The sequence below is a fragment of the Lepisosteus platostomus genome, chromosome 11, assembly GCF_059453375.1.
Source record: "Lepisosteus platostomus isolate fLepPlt1 chromosome 11, fLepPlt1.hap1, whole genome shotgun sequence".
Taxonomy (NCBI): Eukaryota; Metazoa; Chordata; class Actinopteri; order Semionotiformes; family Lepisosteidae; genus Lepisosteus; species Lepisosteus platostomus.
The window spans coordinates 26,401,951-26,426,280 of record NC_142621.1 but is presented as its reverse complement, the minus strand read 5'-3'; the positions used below and the strand labels follow the sequence as shown (position 1 = coordinate 26,426,280).

The window sequence follows — 24,330 nt, the reverse complement described above, 5'->3', positions numbered from 1 at the left end:
AAATGTCTATGGCTAAATCAACAGAATCACTTAATATGACTTTAGTGTGTACTGAGACTGTGGAAAACATCATAACACAGCTGCTATTGCAGATATACCCTACTTTGATAAAAGAGGAAACGTCTACAGAAATCCCAGGGAAGATGTCTGTGTCTTTGCTGAGTCAGATAGCTGTGGACCTCTTTGACAGTGTGTTGCAGGACTTGTCCGAAAACCAGGAGATAACAGTTGTGAAACAGGATAATGATGTGTTTCATGAACCACACAAGATTCAGCAGGTTGCTAGCTCTGTTCACAATGAATTGCTGTGCCAAACTGGATCCCAACAGGTTCTACAGAAAGCTGTAGCCACCAGAAATGAGACAGTGGTCAAAACCATAATCAGTTCTATGGTGACCAACATTTCCAAGCTGACACATTCAGCTTCCCGATGTTCATCCCTTTCACCAGAGACCAGTATTAGCAGAGAAGCAAGTGAGATCGTTGATGAGGTGAGGGGTGATACTAACATAACTAGTGAGCACAACAAAGAGGCAATACCCAGTCCTCAGTTTTCTGAAGTTTCTCTTGTTTCTTCTGAAATAGTACATGGAATCACACATAATCTGCTAAAGGAAATTCAGCTAAACTGTTCCAGCCCTGAGTCCAGTACTCCTCAAGCTGCCATTGATATGGAAACCCGGAGCACTGAGCAGCTCATGTGCACCAAAATGGACCAGTTAGAACCTTCACCTGTTATTTGTCGAACAGTCAGAAGTAAAAAACGACAGTCTTCTATGACAAAGTTTCCAAAAGGCTTTTCTCCAACAGTCCCAAGTGGTTTTGAAAACAGTTTCCAGCCAGAAGACACTATGGATAAGCCCTGCTCATCACGTTCCCTAGGAGAAGCTGTTGGTGTGACACCTTGTTAGCTTCTGAGACACGAGAGAAGCCTGGAGATTATCTGGTTCAAAGAGTCCAGGATCTAGAAGGAGTACAGCAGTGTAAGGCTTTAGGGAAGAAAAGCTCCTCGAGGCCAGACTGTATTAAAACACGACTTCTGGAGTCCTCTTAGCATGATGTGGTTGATGAGGTATGACCAACAGTTCCAAACCTGTAAAAATTTCTCTTATGAAAGTAGGATGGACCTGTTCTGTACCTAATTAACAGACATTTGTGTAGAAAGTACTGGAAAATGGAACTTTTATTTTGTAAATATGATGATAGTTATGTTGTGCATTTTCCTTTACAATAAAACTACAAATCCAGATTTGTTTTCCCTAATACTGTGTAACATCTCAGAAATATCCCTACTGTCAGTTCATAGCATACGTTCTTAACTCACGTGTCTGTGGATGTCAGCTTTATCACTTTCTTATTCAATTAGTACAAGAGCAATCAGGTGAGTTAATGCTACTATAGAGAGACTTGCTCAAAGTATTGTCTACATTTCCAAACTGATGTCTGCATCATAAAAAAAACTGAGATGCATTATTTTCTATACATGCAATTGTAAACATTCACATTGGTTTATTATTTTATATTTCATTGTCTGCCTTTATTCCAGTGTTAACGTCAGTGCTAAAAACATATACACACCCCATAATCCTTATCTTCTTTTCAGTAAGAGAAGTGTTACTTGTTTTGATTTACACTGAACAATCACTGAACTGTAACTTTTTGTTTTTTTGTGACAGGAGTTGCCCGGACACTCATCTTGGTATGTGTACAATCCCAGCCTTAATAAGGATAAAAATCTCAGTCCAGCCCAAAGCAAGAGTGGTCTGCGCATTGACATAGCAAAACATTACAGGACCCCAATGCAACTGACCAAAACTCTAAGAGCGAAGGGCTTCTCTCGCACAGCAACATCCCCTTTGCAGTTAATATGCCGGATGAAGATGTGAATGTGAGCCAGAAAGTCAAGAAACATCCTTTGAAAAAGTTTGGCTCCATGATAAAGCATAAGATCATGGGTAATAGGTCAAAAGACGTCAGAATTCAGAATGAAACAAATCCATCTTTGGAAAAGTTAAGAGCCCAGGGAACATCCAGTGGACGTGGGAGCTGTGAAAGCTTTGGACCATTTAAAGTGCCTGATGAGTACAACAAGCCTCAAAAACACAAGGTATGGATTAGTTACCCAAACTTTAATTATTAATTTGGACATTGTATTTTTAATATTAGCACTACAGAAATTATTTGAATAGAATGCTCATTTGTACATCAAATAACATTCTAGAAGACATTCCTATTAATTGCAATCAACAAGAATAGCAACTGCTACTGTATGGTGGCCAATGCTGAATGTTCTGTATGAATAATGACTACAAATTTATCAAGATCAATACAGTACGTAACAGTTCAAGTATAATAGCTGTGGAAGAAATATTCCTAAATTGTTTTCTTTGTGTGCTCATAGTTCTTCAAAAAAAGTTTTTAGTTTGGACAGATTCAGTAGGAATAAGCCTCAGAACACTCCATATGGCGAGTATTTAGTTTGTGACTTGGATTTTATTTTGTGTAGCACATTAGTGACAAGTGTGGTTCAGAATTAGACATTGGATGGAATTTATGTAGAATGGGGGAATTCATCCTAAATTTAGAATCCTTTAAAAAACAAACTGATTTGTATACAAATTGGCCTTGGTGTTCTGCAAACGTCAAGTTTTATTGACTCTGCTACCTCCATAGGAATGGTGAGGCAGAACTCTAAACTCCACTCTGATCAAGTGGTTACCTGTGCACCTCTACTCTTACCTGATCTCTCTTCTTCTAAATAGTCCATTGTCCAGTGCATCAATCTTTGGCAGTCCTCTTCAACAGTACTCTATTTTCTCCATTTTCAGTGCCCTCCCTCATTCCCTTCTACAGTATCTCTCGGTATAGTAAATATGACTAAATGTGACTTATATGATAGATATAAGATTTAAGCTAATACGTCTTCCTTCTTTTACAAGTAAAGTTATGAAAACCACTTTAGAACTAAACAACAGGATCGCTCATATGAAAATAAGACCCTAGCAGTAGTCAATATGGTTTTAGAAAAGGTCATTCTTCCTTTACCATCTTGTTAAAATTCTTCAAACAAGTCACAGCAGTAAACACACACAGAACGTACAAAATGATATGATTAGATTTTAAAGATGCTTTTGATAATGTTCTTCTTAAATTAAAGGCAATAGGCATTTAGGGAAATTCATGTATTGAACTGGTTAAGGGACAGGTAATAGTACAGATCAGGGGTGAATAGTCCAATAGAAGATGACAGGAATAATAGTTATGAATGTGATTGAAACGACTGAAAAACAGTTGTCTAATAGCCAAATTACCACACACCTTTAATCAAATAGCTTCTTATTGAATAAACCTGACATTCAGATGCCTCTGGGTAGAACTGTATCCAAAGTCTATCTGACCTGCTGCCATGGAATAAAGAAACTCGAACAGTGACATGTCAAACCACTCTGTGTTTCCAGGGATCCCTGTAATTCCAAATTCAGGAAGATGCCAAAAAAAACATCTTTGCTGTCGAAGATGTCGACTGCTTTATCCAGAGCCTTCCTGTAATAATCCATCTGCCATCATCAAACATGTTTAACATGGAGGGGAAACTCCTTGCAATGAAAACTCAAAAAAGGAGTTCTAATGATGGGAACCTCATTTGCCTAGCTGATCTACTGTTTCTGAAATAAAAATAATCGCATTCATGTTTTTGTATAATGTTGAGTTATTCAAATAGGTGAGCACACTACCACATGCATGACCAGACACTTTTCAACTAAATCACAAAATGGTTTGTTAGTTGTCTGTAAATATCTTATTGGTGTACTATACCATTAAAAAAATAAAACAGTCTTGGCCTTCATAATTCTATTCATAGTTATAGCAAGACCTGATTTACTGTAAGTATTCAAAATCCTCAAAGCTACTGACCTACAGTAGTGCACTTCATAAGATTTAGTAGTGCAGCACGAACTATTTGGATTTAAAAAATATAAGAGGTTTAAATAATCTACCAAACAGGGAAATGCATATTTTTATTCAAAGGGTTTGGGGCCTGGAACAAACATCCCAACTGTGATGTGGACGCCAATATCCTGACGTCCTTGAGGAAAGGGTTAGACTAGATACATGAATGAATTGGCTACTGAAAAACCAGGCAAGCCAGATGAACTATCAACGTTCTACTGTGCACCAACAAGTGCACCTAATGAACTTTCGTGTGATTGGCAAGTTGCAATGCCTCACTGCACAAGCTGTATTGCCGGTCAGAGGGCTTAAAACAAATTGGCAATTTATCTACTCTGTGTTTTTGGTTTCCCTTCGGACCGCTTAGGGGAGCGAACAGTTAACGGACCGCGGTGAGCAACAAGTCCCGAAACGGTTAGCCAGCATCTTGATACTGTCTGCAGGAGAGAGTAATTTTAATATAATTTGTGTTCCTGGAGATCGATTTAGATTATTCGGGAAATACAAACCACGATCATAACATTTATATTTATAGACATACTCCAATATGGCGTCTCGCTCTCCATTGTCTTCCCCCGACTCTGCTACGGGTTCAGGTACCGACCCGGCTCGGCCAGACACAGGAGAGCCGCTCGGTGGGTCAGATTCGGATTCAGACTTGGGTCTCGGGGAGGAAGGTTGCGGTGCTGGTGACCTGGGGTATCGCCTGGAAGAGACGGAGCTCGAAGCCGAGTTTGAAGCGGCAGCTGAGCGGCTCCGTGGACTGGTGCAGACAGCGAGCAGAGAACAGCTGCTTTACCTGTACGCCAGGTATAAACAGGTAAAGCGACCCCAAACCTTTGGCAACTCTTTAATAAACTGAAGCAAAGACGTGTTTGATGTGTTTTCGGGCTCAAGATCAATTAGTTTGAAACCTTAAAAATGTGCACTCAGCATGTGCATAATCAGCTGCTGTCATGTAGTTGGTGACCTTCGTGTTTATAAAGTACTGAGTACGTTTGGATGAAGAAACCACTAGCAATATTTTCTAGTTCCCCAAGGGATCGTTTTAACTGACGAATGTTGAATAGAAGTGTACAAAACGACTTTTCTGCTACTCTCCAAACATTTTGTATTACTGACAAACCTACTGGCCACGTATACTGAGTTATATACATTATTTATATGCAAAATTTAGAAATAAGCAGTTGGCATAAATGAACAGGGTAATAAAATATATATCAATATATATATATATCATATCTAGCACATTTAAAAAATAAATTGAATCATTTTCCACACAGTGAGCATATTGCCACTGTGAATTTAAAATAGGAATACAGTTAAATTCCAGTGGATTTGCTGTTTGAAACAGCCATTGTTATCCTGTGTTCACATGATGACTAGCTAATCATATTCTTAAAGTTTGCTTCTTCTCATTGATACCTTTTCAGTTGTTGAATATGTATTCCTTTTAGAAAGCGATAGCTAAAGTATTGTGCACAAACTCATTTTAAGTTACACAAGGCAAGAGACAAATCTGTGCGACTCCACAAACCCACACTAAATATAGGTTTCAGTGTTGTCCAGAAAAAAAGAAAGGTAAATGTGTGAACTTTCACAGATATTGTAAGAAACCCAACAGACCAGGGAGTGTAAGTAGGATTTCAGTTGTTAAAGGGTAAATAACATCCTAGGCAAGTAAGATCTGTCAGTCAACTTATGGGATAGACTATGACTAAATTACATACCCGAGAAGCTGAGTTCTAGCATTCACAGTCTCCTTGCCGAACTGTATTAAAAATAAAAAACAAAACATTTGCCCTACTGAAAAGCGGTTAAGAGTTTCTACCAGCTGGGCTCTGTAAGGCTGCTGATGGGTTACACATTGTGCTGTGATGCTGCAGGCAGGCCTGGAAGCAGCTTGGGGACATGAGCAAAGAACAGGCCATGCAGGAGTATGTAGCGTGTGTGCATTCGCTGGACCCAGAAGGAGGCCAGAAGGTAGGGACTTCTGACTCAATTTCACTTAAACCTGCTATTTGTTTGGTGTCAGCTTATGGGCGCCAGGATGATGTCATGCATTGAGAGGGCGAACTGTCTCTGGGACAAGCTGTCAGATTTGTTCTAGAGATAAACCTGTTCCTGGGATTCCTACAGTACAAGAGACAGTTTCACATGATTCATCAGTAAACTACTAGCTACTAGCAACCTAATGAATACGGTCACTTGAGCAGCCCACTTGTGTCTGTAACCTCTCTTGCGTTTTTCAGTTCTTGGCAGTTTGTATACTGAAGTAATTCTGGCAGTAATTTGTAACATTAACCTCTCTCAACACAGCACCGTCATCTTACCTAAACAAAACATGAATATTAATGATCAGAAACTAAGGCCCACTTTAAAAATCACAAATATGCTCCTTAAAAAAATCACAGAATCGGGTTCCAGATAGCTGCATGTTTTGCTTACTCAAAGAGCAAAAGGTCTGTTTTCTACCAAATGTTACCAAAAACATCCCTGCCCACTTGCAGCTGACAGGACTTGGCTGTTTCCCCATATATACTGTATGCCATATACAGTGCCTTGCGAAAGTATTCGGCCCCCTTGAACTTTTCAACCTTTTGCCACATTTCAGGCTTCAAACATAAAGATATAAATTTTTTATTTTATGTGAAGAATCACCAACAAGTGGGACACAATTGTGAAGTGGAACGAAATCTATTGGATTTTTGAAACTTTTTTAACTAATAAAAAAATGAAAAGTGGGGCGTGCAAAATTATTCGGCCCCCTTGCGTTAATACTTTGTAGAGCCACCTTTTGCTGCGATTACAGCTGCAAGTCGCTTGGGGTATGTCTCTATCAGTTTTGCACATCGAGAGACTGAAATTCTTGCCCATTCTTCCTTGCAAAACAGCTCGAGCTCAGTGAGGTTGGATGGAGAGCGTTTGTGAACAGCAGTTTTCAGCTCTTTCCACAGATTCTCGATTGGATTCAGGTCTGGACTTTGACTTGGCCATTCAAACACCTGGATACGTTTATTTGTGAACCATTCCTTTGTAGATTTTGCTGTATGTTTGGGATCATTGTCTTGTTGGAAGATAAATCTCCGTCCCAGTTTCAGGTCTTTTGCAGACTCCAACAGGTTTTCATCCAGAATGGTCCTGTATTTGGCTGCATCCATCTTCCCCTCAATTTTAACCATCTTCCCTGTCCCTGCTGAAGAAAAGCAGGCCCAAACCATGATGCTGCCACCACCATGTTTGACAGTGGGGATGGTGTGTTGAGGGTGATGAGCTGTGTTGCTTTTACGCCAAACATATCGTTTTGCATTGTGGCCAAAAAGTTCGATTTTGGTTTCATCTGACCAGAGCACCTTCTTCCACATGTTTGGGGTGTCTCCCAGGTGGCTTGTGGCAAACTTTAGACGAGACTTTTTATGGATATCTTTGAGAAATGGCTTTCTTCTTGCCACTCTTCCATAAAGGCCAGATTTGTGCAGTGTAAGACTGATTGTTGTCCTATGGACAGACTCTCCCACCTCAGCTGTAGTTCTCTGCAGTTCATCCAGAGTGATCATGGGCCTCTTGGCTGCATCTCTGATCAGTCTTCTCCTTGTCTGAGCTGAAAGTTTAGAGGGACGGCCAGGTCTTGGTAGATTTGCAGTGGTCTGATACTCCTTCCATTTCAAGATGATCGCTTGCACAGTGCTCCTTGGGATGTTTGAAGCTTGGGAAATCGTTTTGTATCCAAATCCAGCTTTAAACTTCTCCACAACAGTATTACGGACCTGCCTGGTGTGTTCCTTGGTCTTCATGATGCTCTCTGCGCTTTCAACAGAACATTGAGACTATCACAGAGCAGGTGCATTTATACAGAGACTTGATTACACACAGGTGGATTCTATTTATCACCATCAGTCATTTAGGACAACATTGGATCATTCAGAGATCCTCGCTGAACTTCTGGAGTGAGTTTGCTGCACTGAAAGTAAAGGGGCCGAATAATTTTGCACGCCCCACTTTTCATTTTTTTATTAGTTAAAAAAGTTTCAAAAATCCAATAGATTTCGTTCCACTTCACAATTGTGTCCCACTTGTTGGTGATTCTTCACATAAAATAAAAAATTTATATCTTTATGTTTGAAGCCTGAAATGTGGCAAAAGGTTGAAAAGTTCAAGGGGGCCGAATACTTTCGCAAGGCACTGTACATTGTCTTTTCGATTTGTTTATTTTCACAGGTTTCTCTCATAATTCAAAAGCCTTTTGTGCAATACAAATACAAACTTTAAGGTAAGTAACATTTTATAATGTACAAGACAGAAGGACACAGAAAATGGGGGGGAAAAAACATCATAGACAGCACAACAAACAATAGAATTGTATCTGTAATACTTGCTGGGTTTGCTTGCTTATTCCTATGATTAAAGCCAAGTGCAATGTTTGCTACATATGCAGGATGTGAATTGTTCATTTTATATATATCTAAAATAAAATATTTTAACATTTACACTATTTCAGGGTAGAACATTTACACGTGTGATTCTGCAGATGTTGTCCAAATCATTGATTCAGTAGAAAACATTTATTTTAGGATTTACTGTGTATGGTCAAGACATGATGGCACGTCCGAAGTATATACTGTGTCTTTAGAATACCAACACCAGCTTTCTGTGTTTTCTGGTTTTAAAACTTGAATCATAAAGCTTTAAAGTATATATTTCCATCTTGTTTTTGTTCATTATTTTTTTTCCCATTTACATTTCTTTGACTGAGGCATCACATAAGCTAAGAACAAATCTGTTGCCTTCAAAGCTTTTTCTCCTGGTGAAAATCACTGAGTTGAAAAACACTTCTGTAAGTCAATATAATACTGATGTTTGTAATAAAAAATTCATCTGCTGGGAAAAACAAAACTAAAGATGCTTGTTGTGGGCTCTATTGAATTGAATTTACAGTAGCCCATTTCTAAATGAATACAGTAAATTAAATTGTTGAGATTAAGAGATAGATGTACATACTTCATGGCCAATTGTCAGTTGAAGAGAAATGAAAACAATTAATAGGATTAAGAATAGTCCTATTTTGGACTGTGGTTTTCAATTCTCTTAATCTGACCTTTGGCCATGAAGTATGTTCAGTTTAATTCGGTTGGACAAAAAAGCCAAAAGTCAGATTAAGAGAACTGAAAACTAGCCCAAAATAGAAGATCTTTTGTTTAGTTTGATCAATTATACAGTTCTTGTTTGATTCTTGAACTTAATTGATTAATTGACTTCGTCAGCTGGAAGCAGGCTTGATAATGGACTCTGTTCAAAAAGAGCAGACTTGTCCTTTAAAAACATTGAAACTGAAAAACCAGACGGATCAAAAACGATAAGAGATTTGAATATATCTTGTGTGACCTTTTTCAGGGATTGTGATGTTAGACAGACAGGAGTGTGGCTGGTTCACAGCACCCCAGAACTTCCAGATGTGAAAAATCATTCTACATCATTCTTGCCCTCCAGTGGGCATGAAAATGCACAGACCTTCTTCTGCGGGACTTACACATACAGCACCTTCAAGGACATAGGTAGGCGTTCACATGTACATACAGCTGTGTGAACCTTTTCTTGAACAAGTTTGGTTGTTGAGCTTTAGTATGTCCATGGCATTGACATCACAGCTGTCTATCACTTTCTGAAAGCCTTTGGTACAATTTTTCCAGCTTTTAAGATTCAAGTATTGGTTATTTGCAGTTCTTGTTCTGGTTTGGAGCACCTTTTCTTTTCCTATTCTAAATTTACCTGTGGGGCAAAAAACAGTCTATTCTGTTATTTTCTGTTGGTGGTTCAATTTCATATGCAAGCTTAATATAACCCTGAGAATAGGTGGACACTAATAGACTTACACCTCATTGTGTATACAGATGAAAATAAATACCAAAATAGCCTTAGACTTTCTAATTAAATCTAAATGATGTGTATTGTGGCTGCTGAAAATGTATGTCAACATTTTAGAACTTGGAGGATAGTTTAACAAGTGAAAATAAATAAAGAAAACTCTCCAGACTAATGGAAAAAGAAAGGGGGCATTTGACCTGGATGTATGAAAATGCCATGCTTACTCTTGGTTATTTTTCATTCTTGTCTCTACAGCTGTGCAACTCCAGTATATCCATGTATACTCTTTTGACTATCACGTCCCCCAAACCTTCCACAGAGACCTTCAGTGTGTGGCTCAGAGAACATGCTATCCCAGGAAAGAGCCTTGGTTTAAGCAGCTGCCCCTGACATCTTTAGCAGGGTAAACTTTCACCAGCTTTGCAAAATGCTCTAGATTTAATGACGGTGAGCACCACTCAAGGCAGAGCTAGAGTCTGTAGAAAAAAAATCAGTAAAGTCTATGGATCACGTTTGTTTCCCAACTGATCGCTTCTTTAGAAACTATTCTCCAATTCAAAATACAGAAACAGTATTGAACAACACAGTTGCCATGATCCATAAACAATCTCTGTGCTTCATTATTGCAGTTTGTTCCTGGGAAGTGAAAATGTCACATCAGCTATTTTTCTCATTTTAGATATTTGGGATCAATAGTTAATTTTTTGCATGCCTCTACATTTTAAAATCACAAATTAATTATCACAGTTCCAGACCTGTACCAGCTTGGAAGAGATGACGAAATGTACTTATTTCTTCAAAATATGTGCTTAACAGCCCCACAGTGATGCTAAGTGTCAGAGTTGGCATAAGTTGTACTAATGATTTTTCTTTCATTGACAACAGTACAAGAGCACTGGTGCCCAGCTGGTCATAGAGGTTGCAGTTATCGGACGCGTTTGAGATCGCTTGGATATCCCAAAGTGTCCAACCCTGTTGGTGTTGGTATTCAGTGAATTATGTATCACTGCTGAAACTTGGACAACAATGTCTGATTTACTCTGAACAAGCACTTATTGAGCCTCTCAGAATCTGAATTTATTTAATTTTTACAAAGTCTAACTCTATTGTATGTTGGCTGTTTCTAGCCAGCAAGACCCACTTTCTCACAAAGATTTTGTGGAACAATATCCAGTTTATTTTTACTCAAAGCCTTTCCCAATTGAAGATGTATTTATATAAAAAAGCATACTTTGTTTTGGTGAAACTTTCTCAATCTGCCACCTGGCAACTGAACTTTCCTACATGTTTCTGCGGTTACACTTTAGATTTAAGGTTTCATAGCATCGCTTTCTTTCAAAAGAGATTTTATGGGATGTTAGTAAAGCATCAATTTATATTCAGTAGTAATTTAGGTTTAGGATTTGTGTCTGAGGTAGTTTGTAGGTGCTTTATTAACATCCTGTAAAGCCCAATTCTTGAACAAATTGATTAATAGAATATTTCAATCTTTTATTTATACAACAATTTAAATCAAATGTTTTTCTCTTGGTATGTTGATTTAAACATAAGAAAGGATAAAAATATAACTTGTGTAGCTTCTTTAGATACTGTACCATTTAATACCTAAGAACACGAGAGGTTACATTTGGCCCATTTAGCTAATTTCTTAGTAGTTAATTCAAGGATCTCATCCTGCTGTTTCTTGAAAGGAACCAGGACTTAAATAACATGTGCAGTTTGTTCCATTAGAAATTGATTAATTGATCCAAGGATCTCATTCTGCTGTTACTTTAAAGGTTATTGGAAACGGTTGTCATTTAAATACATTTAAAAAAAGGTTATGTAGAAAAGGAACAATCCAGTAAGTTTCAAACACTGCCCTTCAAAAGCAATATGTCACACTTCACACTTGATCTACTGTATATTGGTGGTGCTGATTTAAAAAAGAACGTTCTGGGTAGCAACCAATACAGTACAGCATTCAGAGAGGGGGGGAAGAAATACACATTCACTTGTTCTCGGTTCCAGTTTGACGTTTTGGTAGCAAGTGCACTTCCTGTTTTTGGTTGGGTAGAAAGTGTGTCTGGGACAGATTCTTACAGGGAACCGGTGACTCTGTTCCGTTTCAGATCTCTACTCAGGTTTGCTGGTTAACTATTTAGGAGACGACTTCTTTGCCAAAAGCTGGGGGAAGCTTCATCAGCCTCTGCCGTCAAATTGCTCTGTGGCGCACAAGGTGTACAACGTGAAGACTATGCAGCTGCCAGAGGCCAGGCCTTTCGGCATCATGGTGGACCACTCCAAGTGTGTGACGAAGGGTGGGGGTCAGCACTGGACCTGCATCGCGGACACGAACCGAGAGATCGGTCAAACGAGAAGAGGAGGCGGGGCTGTGTGCACAAGCAGGCCTGGAGTGTGGAAGGCCTTCCTCGCGGTAGTTGACACATTTGAGGACTGCCAGTAACACGTGGCTGGCAGAAATAGACGAACAAGAAAGGGCTGTTTTCAAAAGATACTGCATAGTTTTTCCAAGTCAAAGCAAATGGTGGTAAGTAATATGTAAGAAAACTCTGCAGTAGCTCAAGTAGGTAGTGCGTCAACACGCGTAGGCCGCAAAGGAGAAGAAAAGAAACGGGAACTGACACCTGAAGAAGACTCTACAGCTGAAATGAATTTTTGAATTAAGTACTGAATATATGGGGGGTGGGGGGGGGAGAGTCAAATTATTTTTGCTGAGGCGATATACAAATATTTAAAATCATAAAAGTACATTCTGTTTGTGTTTCTTTAAAGGCTTGTTTGTAATAATGGATGGATATGACCAGCCTTCCATTATTCCTGTGGCCCCATTAGGCAGTTCATATCAAGCACAAAAAAGGACGCTGACGTTATATTGATACTAGTAGTCCTGTTCGGCACATATCTGTGATTTTTGTTTCTGTGGATGCAGGGTTTTTTTTTTTACGCAGAAACCACACAATGGATGAATAATATATATATTTTTACTAGCTAAATCAATAACACCACAGACTACGTATTGCGAAACACAAGACAACCTATGCAACAGGTGGATAAGGTTAAATAAAAACAATCACCACATCTTCATATACAGTACAGTTACTACATTATTGATCAACTAGAAGCACTGGATTATATGACTGTTTACTCTGTGGAGCTGTCCACTTCGACTGGCTTTGTAATAGGCCTGTACAGTTTAAAAGAGAGAGTTTATGTTCACATTTTTATAAAGAATAAGGTTACAGTGCCATGCTGGTGTTTCGACCTGGTAAGAATATCTTAATTCTATTAAACCTTCCAGCATTCCTTAATGATTTACTGATTTTTAAGTCAAAGGCCATACACCTAGCTGAAGTTAAAAAATATCTAAGGAACTTAAACCATTATCAAGCTGGCACTTGCAAAAGTAGGCATGTCTCTAATGTTGGGTAGGATTGAGTTTCCCCTTGAAGTCTTGATTTTCTGACCTGCTCAATGCCTATGACCTCACAGTGATGTCACTCACAGTCGTGTTCTTCTCCAGTGGGTGATCTCTCTTTATAAGCTCAAAGCATGTCAAGCGGGGAAAGACTCTCTCTCATGAGTATGTCAGAGGAGTGTGTGCACATTTCCTCATCCTGTTTCAATTGTGTTATTTTACCCTTTGCTAATCCGATAGGTAAATATTAAACCACATATAAGCCATGCCCGGGAATGTAGACAGTGGAAACTGAAAAATAAACTTCACTTGGCACAATTTACCATTCTTCCCATTTAAAAAATGGCTCTTAGTTTTTTAATAAATGCGTCTAAAAATATACCCGTCTCCACACACCTGAAGAAGGCTTCACAGCCAAAACGTCATATTAGTTTATAGCCGTATCTTTAATTTGTAAAAAGCAGTTTTTTAGCAAAAAAATATATGTATTTCTAATATCACACTTAAAGAGGGAGTACAAAATCCATTGAAACAGATGCCCCCAGCCACAATTTAACGGCAGCTGATTGTCAGAGCCACCTGAGAAGTGACAGAGAAAAGCCTAATTTTGCAGGGAAATGGTTGTTCTCTTTGAAAGATTCAATTGAATATATGGTGTGGCATCGCCGGGGGAAATAGGTGTAAAAGAGATTTAACTCACACCACACTGAACCTCTGTGTTCTTCGTCCGTATGTCTCTCCAAATCCGTTCCGCAATCCGTTGCCAGTATCCTTAAGTCCCCAAATGCGTATGTCCACACTTCTCCGCGCCGTATCCAAAACCCATATCCAATAGTCCGTTATTCTGAAATTCCTTCCAGTACACTCCTAAATCTCTCGTTCCTCCAAAACGCTCTCACCTTACCAGCTTCCGCCCGGCTCAGTGCTTCTGTGGCATTTCTATTCCGTTTCCTGACGGAGCTCACCTGTGTCTCATTGTTTCGCCGTATATATCTTTTCCAACAGCGGGTCAGCCAAGTATCCGTGGCGGCCATCTTGCCTAGGTCTATACAGTAGTATAGACAGCGTTTCGTTACGAAAATACCAGTTATAGATGACCCTTCCCCTGGCCCTCTTCCAATGGAATTAATATTCTGTTTGAATGTATCTCATGAATGCTGTTAAATGATAGTACCTCTACCGTATTAACTACATGCTTCAAGACTAACATTGAGCAAATTACATTCTAAAGGCTAAATACTGTATGCAGTACAGTGGGAAATATTGAATTGTTTTAGGAAATATAATTTGTCTTCTATTTACAGTGGTTATCCAGAAATAATAAATGTATATACCATAAATTTACTGTGTTGCCAAAGCAGGACAGTTCCCCCTAGTGGAAATATGTTTGCACCGCTTTCCTTGTGCTACAAGAATATTTGCCAGTATCAAATGATCATAATGCATCTCTTCCAGGCTAAAATAAGCAACAGTAAACACTGGTATTTAACTGGAATATAGTAGCATAAGAAGTGGCACAGTGGTGCTGTCTCAGAGCACTGGGGCCATGAGTTCATCCTCAGACGTGGGGCTTGTATGTTCTACAGGTGTTTGCTTGGGTTGTCTTCAAGTAATTGGCTTTTGTGAAAATTGTCCCTGGTGTGAGTGAATCCTGCCTCTGGCTCTCCTGCAACCCTGTATTGGATAATGCAGTTAGAAAATGGATGGATTCAAGCCTTCATTACCTTTATAGAATTATTTCCTTTTACCACTAGTTTTAGTACTGGAAACCACTGCAATTTTAAGTCATATCCATTCAGCTATGAACTATTTTACCTTTTGTATACCCTCCTGAAACAGTGCTGCTGCGCATTCCATGCAAAAAACACTACATCCATTCGGTTACCAGAAAGGATCATTAAAACACTAAAGAAAACATACTCATTAAGCACAATTTGAGACTTTACATCTCATTTAATATGGAGACCATAGACTGACACTGACTCAATACATCCAGTGAAAGTGGGTCAAGCTTTTAGAGACAACCTGTAGAGTCTCACTGTCAGTCTCCGAGTCTGCAGAATGATTAAGATGCACAGTCTCTGGGGTGGGAATTCTTTCTTCTTGGCTTATTTGCCGACAAGGGAGAGTTGACACATTCAAGAACACCATCCACAATTCAGAGGCAAGGTGATTAGGAGACTCTCCTCCGGCTCCTCTTTTCATCATACAGGGAGATGGCTGGGAGCAGCACTCGGATAATGGACACTGCCACCCACGCCACCATGTCATTCAGTTCTTCCATCGTTATCTGTTTTAAAGCAACAACAAATGTAGGTTAACCACGGAGGACTAACATTGTCTTTTATTGCTTTTAACAGGGTGTCAGCTGAGCATTAGACAGGATTCATCCATTCTCCCAGCAAACAGTGATAGGCTGATTTCTTTTAAGGTCTTATTTTTCCCCGACTTCTCCTTGGAATACGTCATATTCTATTCTCATTTTTCCACAGCCTAGAAGCCTATTCTGGACTTTTCTTCCATTTGCTTTCCCTTCTTACCTCTCTCCCAAAACCAAAGCATTGTGCATTTTAATACACTGTATTACAATTAAAACACAAGATGAAAGGTTCTTATAAATGTAGCCTGGCAAAGAATAATTAGCACAGGACACATTTTGGGTTCTTTATTTCTAGGCGACTATGTGGTCTGATATGTTCTTGGTTTAAAAAAATAAAAGACATAACGATATTTCTATATACACAAAATACGGCAGTGGTTCACGCAGCGCGTTCAGAAATAAGCCGCTCACCTCTCAGCCCTCCCCGAGAACTACATTACGATAATTAGTACGATACCTACAATTGCGAACACTTAAACGGTGCTAAACATAAGTCCCTGTAAAGAATGAAGGAAGAGAAAATACAAGGAGCATGTGAAACCCATTACTAACAAACCAATAAACAGATATCCCCAGCCCGAGTAGTTGCCTAAATACTCTACTGCTTCAGTGTACTCCGTTAAAATCCAATATCCGTCTTGCTAATCTTGTCTCAATCCTATGAAATACCCCTCTATACTCATTTAGGGAAATGACACCGTATTTACCGTTACGACTCTGTAGAAGTTACGGGTTCTTTTTAACGGTAACTCACTGCTTCTTAGTCCCTACTGCCCATGCGCAGAACGCTGGACTCAACCGTCAGGAACCGCCATCTAGTGGATTTGGAATAACTCCGCTATTCACCACTGGGTCACAAAATAGCTACAAATTGGTTTCTGGTACTAAATCCGTGTTTCGAAAATCATACTGCTTGGGGCACATTGCATTCTCTTCTTCTGAAGAGATACCAAGGGTTTTGAGTCCCAGCTGGGTTTCTTCACAAGTCTTTTTCATAGGAACCCAATTCCAACAAATTACATACAGTAATTTCTGATTTTCTCGGGCAATGCAATAGATGCTATTAATGGAATACAAGTACATTTTAAAAGACAACCTTAGATAATGTGACAATCAGTGCACTTTTCAGTCCTTCAGATATCCCTTGTGGTGTCTCCGGGGGAAAGTTTATGCAAATGAGAGAAGTACTCACACCACACTTTTCTTTCCTGAGTTTCGTGGCGTTTCTTCCTCCAACTATCTTCCAAATCCAGTCCGTAATCCGCTCTCTTAATCCTGTTCCGATCCGAGTTCCAAAAGTCCGTAATAAACCCAATCCATAAACCATAAACCATAAACCTTTTCTCCCTTCAGTAGTCCGTTATTCCTTAGTCCGACCTTTCACATAAACCTCTTTCCTCTCTATCTTTCTCCCTGTTCACTGCCTCCGGGGCACTTATATTTCGGTTCCTGATGCGGCTCAGCTGTGTCTCATTGTTTCTCAGGGTAGACCCTTTCCATATACGGGTCAGCTTATTCTTTTTGGCAGCCATTTTGCTCAGGTCCATATCTAGTATTTTAACTAGGTCATTCTGAAAATACCTGTTATGAATGACCCTTCCCCTGGTCATCTTACACCCTTTACTTGGCTGGCCTGTAATGTGGGTGTTATATTCTATGATTTTCTTCTTGTTTTATTTATTACCTTGTCCAGTAGGTGGCAGAATTAGTACAGTAAGGGACTAGGCTTAAGGAGCAATATTTTTTAATCAAGCTGACATCTTCCTCTAAAATATGTTTTTTATTCGGTAGTGGTATGAAAAACACAACCTGAAAATATAGTAATGAAAATGAAAAGTCAAGCTTGTGCAACCAGGTGATGTGCAGCTGGGCACGGGAATCGGGAACAGCGCCTCGTGCGGGCTGGTAGACCCTCGCTTCCAGCCTGCTGTCCGCCTGACTTTCTCTCCCATGGTTCTTTCTAATTTGTTAGGTAAGATCTGAAGTAATAAGGCTTTTTTAAAAGGTCTGTAAATTTATGTTTACTGATGTCATAGTTTCGGTTTAAGGTTTACTCGTTTATATTTGTTTTAAGAGTATCAAAAGTGTATTCGGGCTCTGCGGGTTCTCAGAGACGAAATTGAACTTCGTTAGCTAACTGTGTTAAGTCGCTAGATGAAAACTGTCTGTGTGTTGTGAGTTAATTTCTTAGTGAGTTGAGTTGTTATGTTGTGTCGCGTTTAAATGGTGTTATAGTAAACAGGGGAAAACAACATGTACGAGGGTAGGAGTCAGACTCTTGCTACCAGCCTGCTGTAAACCTGACTTGTACGTATTTCTGGAAACGCTCCCTTATTTTCTTCTATTTTTTAGAAAATAAACTTTAAAAAAGGGAGCCGTGTATGAGTTCCTCTTGCGCACGCCGGTGAGTGCACAAGATCAACGGTAAAGCTGCCAGAACTGAGAGGGACCCGCTAGAGGTCACCACAGCCAGGCAGAATAGGGACTGTGACGTAAACTTGAGTAGTGCGTTATGGGAGTTGTAGTTCATAAAGCCAACGCTATGTCCGTGAGCAACTATAGCCAGTTCTAAAAGCCGGCTCCCCTTAAGTAAGGATTACACTTGCATTCCAGGCTTTTCTATGGAAGCCCGTTTCCGCCAGGTAGTAAAAAAAAACGCGCTATGGTATCTCAGAATTGCAACTTAGCAACTCTGAATTCTGACTTAGTAACTCTTTATATCTCACATTTGCGAGTTCGAAATAGCCCATATTTCATTGTCTGTCCTTTTGTTATTGTAACGGATTCGGGTTCTAGGGCTTGTGCCCTCGCCGCTCCCACCCTAGTTCGTACCTCACTGCATTGGCTCGAACCCAGCTCCTGAGTTGTTGAGGCCAAGACCTGTATAACTATATATGGCTACAATACCAGAATTGACCATAATTAAAATTGCATTTCTACACTTCTTTTCCATCCCAAAGGATTAGAGGTGTAAATTATTAAAAGGCAAACCGTGTGTTATATTTTTGGGGTCTCTCGGCTCCACTGGCAGAGCCAGACTGTTTGGGACGTGTGACCACACAGGTTTGATACCGTGAAGGCTTTGAGTTAGAATGGCGACATTCAAATTAAACATTAAATCGGACATCGCCCTTTTGTGTGGATTTTCTCATTAAAACCTAATTATTAATATATATATAAAAAAACAAGTCCGTACAGGGACGAATACTGTAGCTTCCCTGCTGCAGCTTTTAATGACGTCTTTACTTGTACACGCTGGATACGTCAGATAAGGCAACTGCTTTGCAGATCTGACGTAATAGACAACATTTTGGTTATACCGTGGTTTATGCTCAAGTCCGTATTATACAAAATAAAGTTTTACCGCTCACGAACACGACGGATTTGTTTTCAAAATAGATTAATTAATTAATGGATTAATGGAACGATATCAGGGATAAAAATGGAGAGAAAGAAACCGGGATCTGGAGCTGTGAGTGTACTATCCATACGTTTATATATTTGAACTTTTAGGTAGTGAATGTAAAAAAAAAATCAGCATTAGTTTAGCTTTAAAATGTAAGGTTTAGTAAAACAGTAAAAACGTACACCTCGTAGTAATATTTCTAATACTGTTCTAAAAGCTCTAGAAGGTAAAATAAATGGAACATGATTTTAAAATTCCAGCTATGTGTTCTATTTCTGAAATCGTGGGTTAATAATTTATTGTTAACCCTTTCTGTATTTTATGGGAATATACGTACTGTACTTTTCTTTTGTTCTCTTAAGATGTCTTGGGTGAGAATATGCCTTCCCAATCTAAAACTCTAAACAGACTTAGAGAATCAACTCGTTTGTGCAGAAGAAAAAAAAAAGAATGTTATGAACTGATTTAGCCCTCTGAACACCCTAGGGTAACTCTTCTTACCTATCTATAAAAAGATATGTCAGGAACCGTGGCCTTTAAATGCAGGGACTGCTTTTAAAAGTTAGTTTTGTAGCTGATTATGCCACCTAGCAATTCTAAAGACCTTTTCCCCCAGCAACAAGTTCTTTTTATCTTCCAGAACCACTAGTGCATCCACAGACCAGAAGTCATCCTACACAATTTCCATTTGTATTACAGTACTTTGCAATTCCAGTATCTATCATAGCCTAATCCACAGAACAAATATTACAACTTATCCACCAGAGGTACTTACTTACTCACAGAACATATTGCAGACCAGCTCAAGAGCCCCATTTGACCCCAGTTACCAAAACCAGAGTTCCAAAGGAAAAGTCCAGCTGCAAATATTCTCCCAAACCCAGCCCCAGTTGGAGACCTGGTGTGCCTGCTTCTGTCATAGCAAAGAAACTCTGTGTAGTCTTAGGGATCCTCCTCAGTCCTGGCTGAGTCTGTTTTTTAATATGCCCCCCCCATTTGTCTCTGAGTCAATTTTTTGAGTAGAGAGGGGAGGAAGACAATGCTAAAGCCTTCCTCCCTTGCTCACTGTAGAGAGTCCCTGGTGTCCAAACCCTCTCCTGGGTGCTGTGGTACAAATTGGTTATTCCTTTTTCTTCTGTTTCTGTGTGCTCTGGCTCTGTCACTGGGGTTATTAAAGCCCCCCTACCTTTCTTGGGGGGGGGGGGGTTGATAGTTTTGGGTGTAAGCAGAGCTAACTTCTTGGGGCTCATTGATCAAATGGCTATATACAGATGGCCAGGTGTAAGATTGCTCTAGAACATTCTAGATTTTCTAGAATTGTTATGTTCTAGATCCACCTCCTCGGTCTGAGGCTCAGCTAGGCCAGTTTTGACATTCCATGTGTCTTCTCTGAACTGTGTGGTAATTAACAATGTTTGCAATAGCATCTTTGATCAGTAGGAAGCCCCAGAACAAAGAAAGACACATATTACCACCCTCATTGAAGTCACTGGTCATTCTATACAAACTTCTATGCAAAGTCAACATTGTCCTTGATACCTGCTGTTGCCCCCACACCCATTTTATTTCACTCTGTGACAGATGAAATCATTTCTGCCATCAGCTCTGCTTGTTTTTTCTGGCGTTTTGGCTGTGGTTCTGTGAGGTACGATAGTTATGTTCTGTGTTTCAGGGCTGCTACACCATGCTGTATGCACTGCAGGGAGAGCAGCAGCTGTTGGAGAGACCCGTCGGCACTAAACTGCCGTTAATCCCAGGGTCTAAACCTCAATTTTGCAGGACTGCTCTTTCGGAGAAAGTAAGTGTAACCTAAAATGAAAAGCATGAATACATTTATTCTTATTTAAATCCAAACATTTAAATTGTAAAAAATGACATGTTTATTCATGGTTTTCTTTCTTTTTAGGGGTAAACCAACATGTGAAATTGTATAATATGAAATGATACCTGGGACACATTAACACATTTCTGTGTGTGTTAGTATAATGTGGTTGCTGTAATGATTAAACTGTAAGCAAACTGTCTTCCCTTGACATCTTTGTGCATATAACATCAGGAGTAAGGTTATATATTTTTCTAGACGCAGTATATTGATCACATTATTGAAATTCACCTGTACTGTATGCCTTAAAGCTTATTGTGCTTACTGTCTTTTTGCAATGTAGATATTTTTAGTTGGCTACAATGACTGAGAAATTGGAATTTGATTTTCAAGAACGTAGAAAAAAATGATAACAGCGATTCTGGAGTAGTCTTCCAAGAAACTGGCGACCGCCTTCGGAGGGGGGAGAAAAAAAACATTCTCATTTTTATGTTCAGAAACATAGGGGGATACTGTACATATCTGTGTTTACCTGTACATATCATGTTTTAATAAAATACTTACCTTCTATTTCAGCTGCACCAGCCATCTCCTGACTTCACTCTGACTGATCCCCGTGGTTTCCTTTTGGATTCGAAGTACAACAGCCTCCATGACCCCCACCTGCGCACCTATTACCATCGCAAGGGCATGCAGGAGTCTCTGCAGAACAGAGGCTTAATCAATGAGCAGAAGAAAGTAAGGCTGTTTGGAGTTTGTGCAAAGAATGAGGCTTTTTTGGTATGGTGAAGGAGTGAGGTGTTGTCAAAAAAAATAGACCAGGTTCTAGCTCATTTAGCTGTAATAGTTTCCAGTAGCGTGATTTAACTCATGTCTGCACTCCAGCATAGATGTATTCGGTGGGCAGGCCTTTGGTTGTAATCAAAGCATGTAATAGTAGATGTAATCAAAGCAGGCCTATGGTTTGTGCTAAAGTCCTTATGCTCAATAGATATTCAAACACAGAGTACTTGACTGTGCTCTAGATTTGTAAAATAAAAATAAAAACATTTAACCTCCTAGACAGTACTTGAAACATGTTTTGTCTGTTTTCAGGTCCTCTGCTCTTTGAAAGAATACAATCAATATCATAACTACCTTAGCAATGTGAAGTTGCAGTATGACAAAAATTATGTGACTAAACAGGTAAGTGTGATGTTTTTAAACAACCGTCCATCTGATTCTGACTCTTCATCATAGACTTCTGCCTTTATCCAGCCCTCAATCAGTAACGTTTCTAGATGAAGGCTTCCATAAGATCTCTCCATTATGCACTTTTGAATATACTGCTGTCATCATGTCATCTTCAAGGAAGTCTCTACCTTGACTGTGTTTGTATTCTAAGGATCAATTTCAATGTTTTCTTTCAGTTTCTTCTCTAATTGCTATGAAGCTCATTTCTGTTTTAGTGTTTTGACGCTGACGATGTTGTTGCTTATGTTTGTCACTGCTCTAGCCTATTTTAGCTTCTTCTTGTTAGTTCAGCCATACTGTACATCTTTTCATGATACTTTGTGTTGTTTATAGCCCATATAGTCCTTTCTGCATGCAGGATATGGGTTTCATATCATAAGAAAAGTTACGAATGAGAGGAAGCTCTTTAGCCTGTTTGGTAATTACTTGCTAATTGGTCTGTGAGTCTCATCCAGCTGTTTCTTGAAAGAAGTCAGCATTCAACAAGCAGACTTGACTGTGAGGATTTTGAATATTTGAAACAGGTCGCCTTGTAGTCTTCTCTGTTCACGATAACAGAGTTAAAAAAAGATAGTTTTTTTATTCATTGAGGCTGGGCAATATATCTGGATGTTTTTCTTTGTGGAAAACCACTAATTGTACCACCCGAATCGGAGCATTCACTGCTTATCTGTACTGCTCTGTAGACTTTAATCCATTTTCAGTGCAAAAAAATGTATTTTTCCAAACACATGTTAATACAGGCAGCTTTTGTGTGTAGTCCAAAACAGAATTTATAAGTCTTCTTTGCCAGACAAGGCTGAAAAACGACTTGAACTTCCATCCATCCCTTTCCATCCACGTCATCTAATCTAACCGCCTCATCTAAGGGCTGCAGGGAGCCGGGGCCTATCCCAGAAAGCAACGGGCTTAAGACGATATACACCCTTGACCAGAATTAAGTCCATTGCAAGACACACACAGACACAAATTCACTCTAGAACCAATTTTCCTAGAAACCTTTTTTTCTACCAGTATAGTATGGCTTTTGACTGTGGGAGAAAACCAGAGCAAACCGTGAAAAACCAATGTGAATATGGGGAGACCATACAAACTCCACACAGACAAATCACCTCAGGCTCAGAATAGAGCCCCTGGCCCCAGTGTTGCGAGATAACAAGGTTAACCACTGTATCCAAGATATACATCTTAAATTGAAATGTTTAGATCAACAAACTACAGTAGCTCAGCCTTCACTCTTATACATATGCAAACACATTCTATCGGTGTGAGTTCAAATTAAAAATCTAATGGAAAAAGTCAGTGTTGGTTTTGAAGTGAACACTCGGCTATAATAGTGCTTAGGAGAACCTTGCAATGAAGGGAGTGTGGCACTCTATTAAAAGGCTGTGCTGGCTTTCAGAAAACAATAGTGAAGAAGTTCTTGGAGCTCCAGGAGCAGAACGAGATTCCCAGGGATATCAGCTTCACCGATGTGAGGGAATGGCTCCTTGAGGAAGGATCCAAGAATATTTCAGACCAGTTTATGGCTAACAGAGACAGGTAATAACATACGGAAGCTCCTCACTCTTTAACAGCAAGTTCCTGCCTTTTGGATTCCTGATTTGTTGTATTTGTATCACATTTTTTTTTGTTTCGCTGTAAATATGTGTAAATATTTTACTGTTATGTTTAAACATTAGATGTCAAGAATACAACTGTAAGTAAAGGTTTGCCTTAAGTTAATTAATTGTGCAAGCAAGTGGAAGTCTTGACTGAGTCAAAGTTTTCCAAAAGATGAACATCTGCTCTACGGAAATACCACATTCACAAATTCCTCTGCTGCTGTCTGACATTGCCTTGTGGATGAAGCTTTCTTTGCTGTTGTTGTTTATGAAGGCACCAGGCAGGAGCTCTGAAAACAGAGGAGATATGCAGACAGGCTGAGGTATGAGAATACAGTTTGATTTATTTTGACCCAGGGCTGCTCCTGGTCATCACCTGGATGGGAGATCTTTAATAGCTGGTTTCCTTCTGCATCTTAAACTGATTAGAGACATTTATATCCACTCTGGCAAGTGACCTTGTGACACCTCTGTAAATACAGCATGATTGGGGAGCAAGCAAAAGATAACAGGATCTCTAGCATAACTGTTTTAAAAGATGTTGTGTTTCTGACAAGTAATTAAGCATTTATGTTGCAAAATGCTCATTAAAAAAATTATCTCACCTTATAGTGTATACGCCTCTTCCAGCCGAACAGATTTCTGCAGAGTGGA

General features: G+C 39.4%; 1 long non-coding RNA gene and 1 pseudogene across 1 annotated transcript; one reads left to right on the top strand and one right to left on the bottom strand.

The window, feature by feature from the left end:
• The first annotated feature begins 4,329 nt into the window (after positions 1 to 4,329).
• Positions 4,330 to 13,553, top strand: LOC148652287 (deoxyribonuclease-2-alpha-like; annotated as a pseudogene).
• Positions 13,554 to 15,154: 1,601 nt separating this feature from the next.
• Positions 15,155 to 18,243, bottom strand: LOC148652286 (uncharacterized). The gene is made up of 2 exons (XR_015925051.1): positions 16,804 to 18,243; positions 15,155 to 15,521 (listed from the first exon to the last, which is right to left on the bottom strand). It is a non-coding gene; the product is annotated as an uncharacterized LOC148652286 (long non-coding RNA).
• Between the last annotated feature and the right edge of the window lie 6,087 nt (positions 18,244 to 24,330).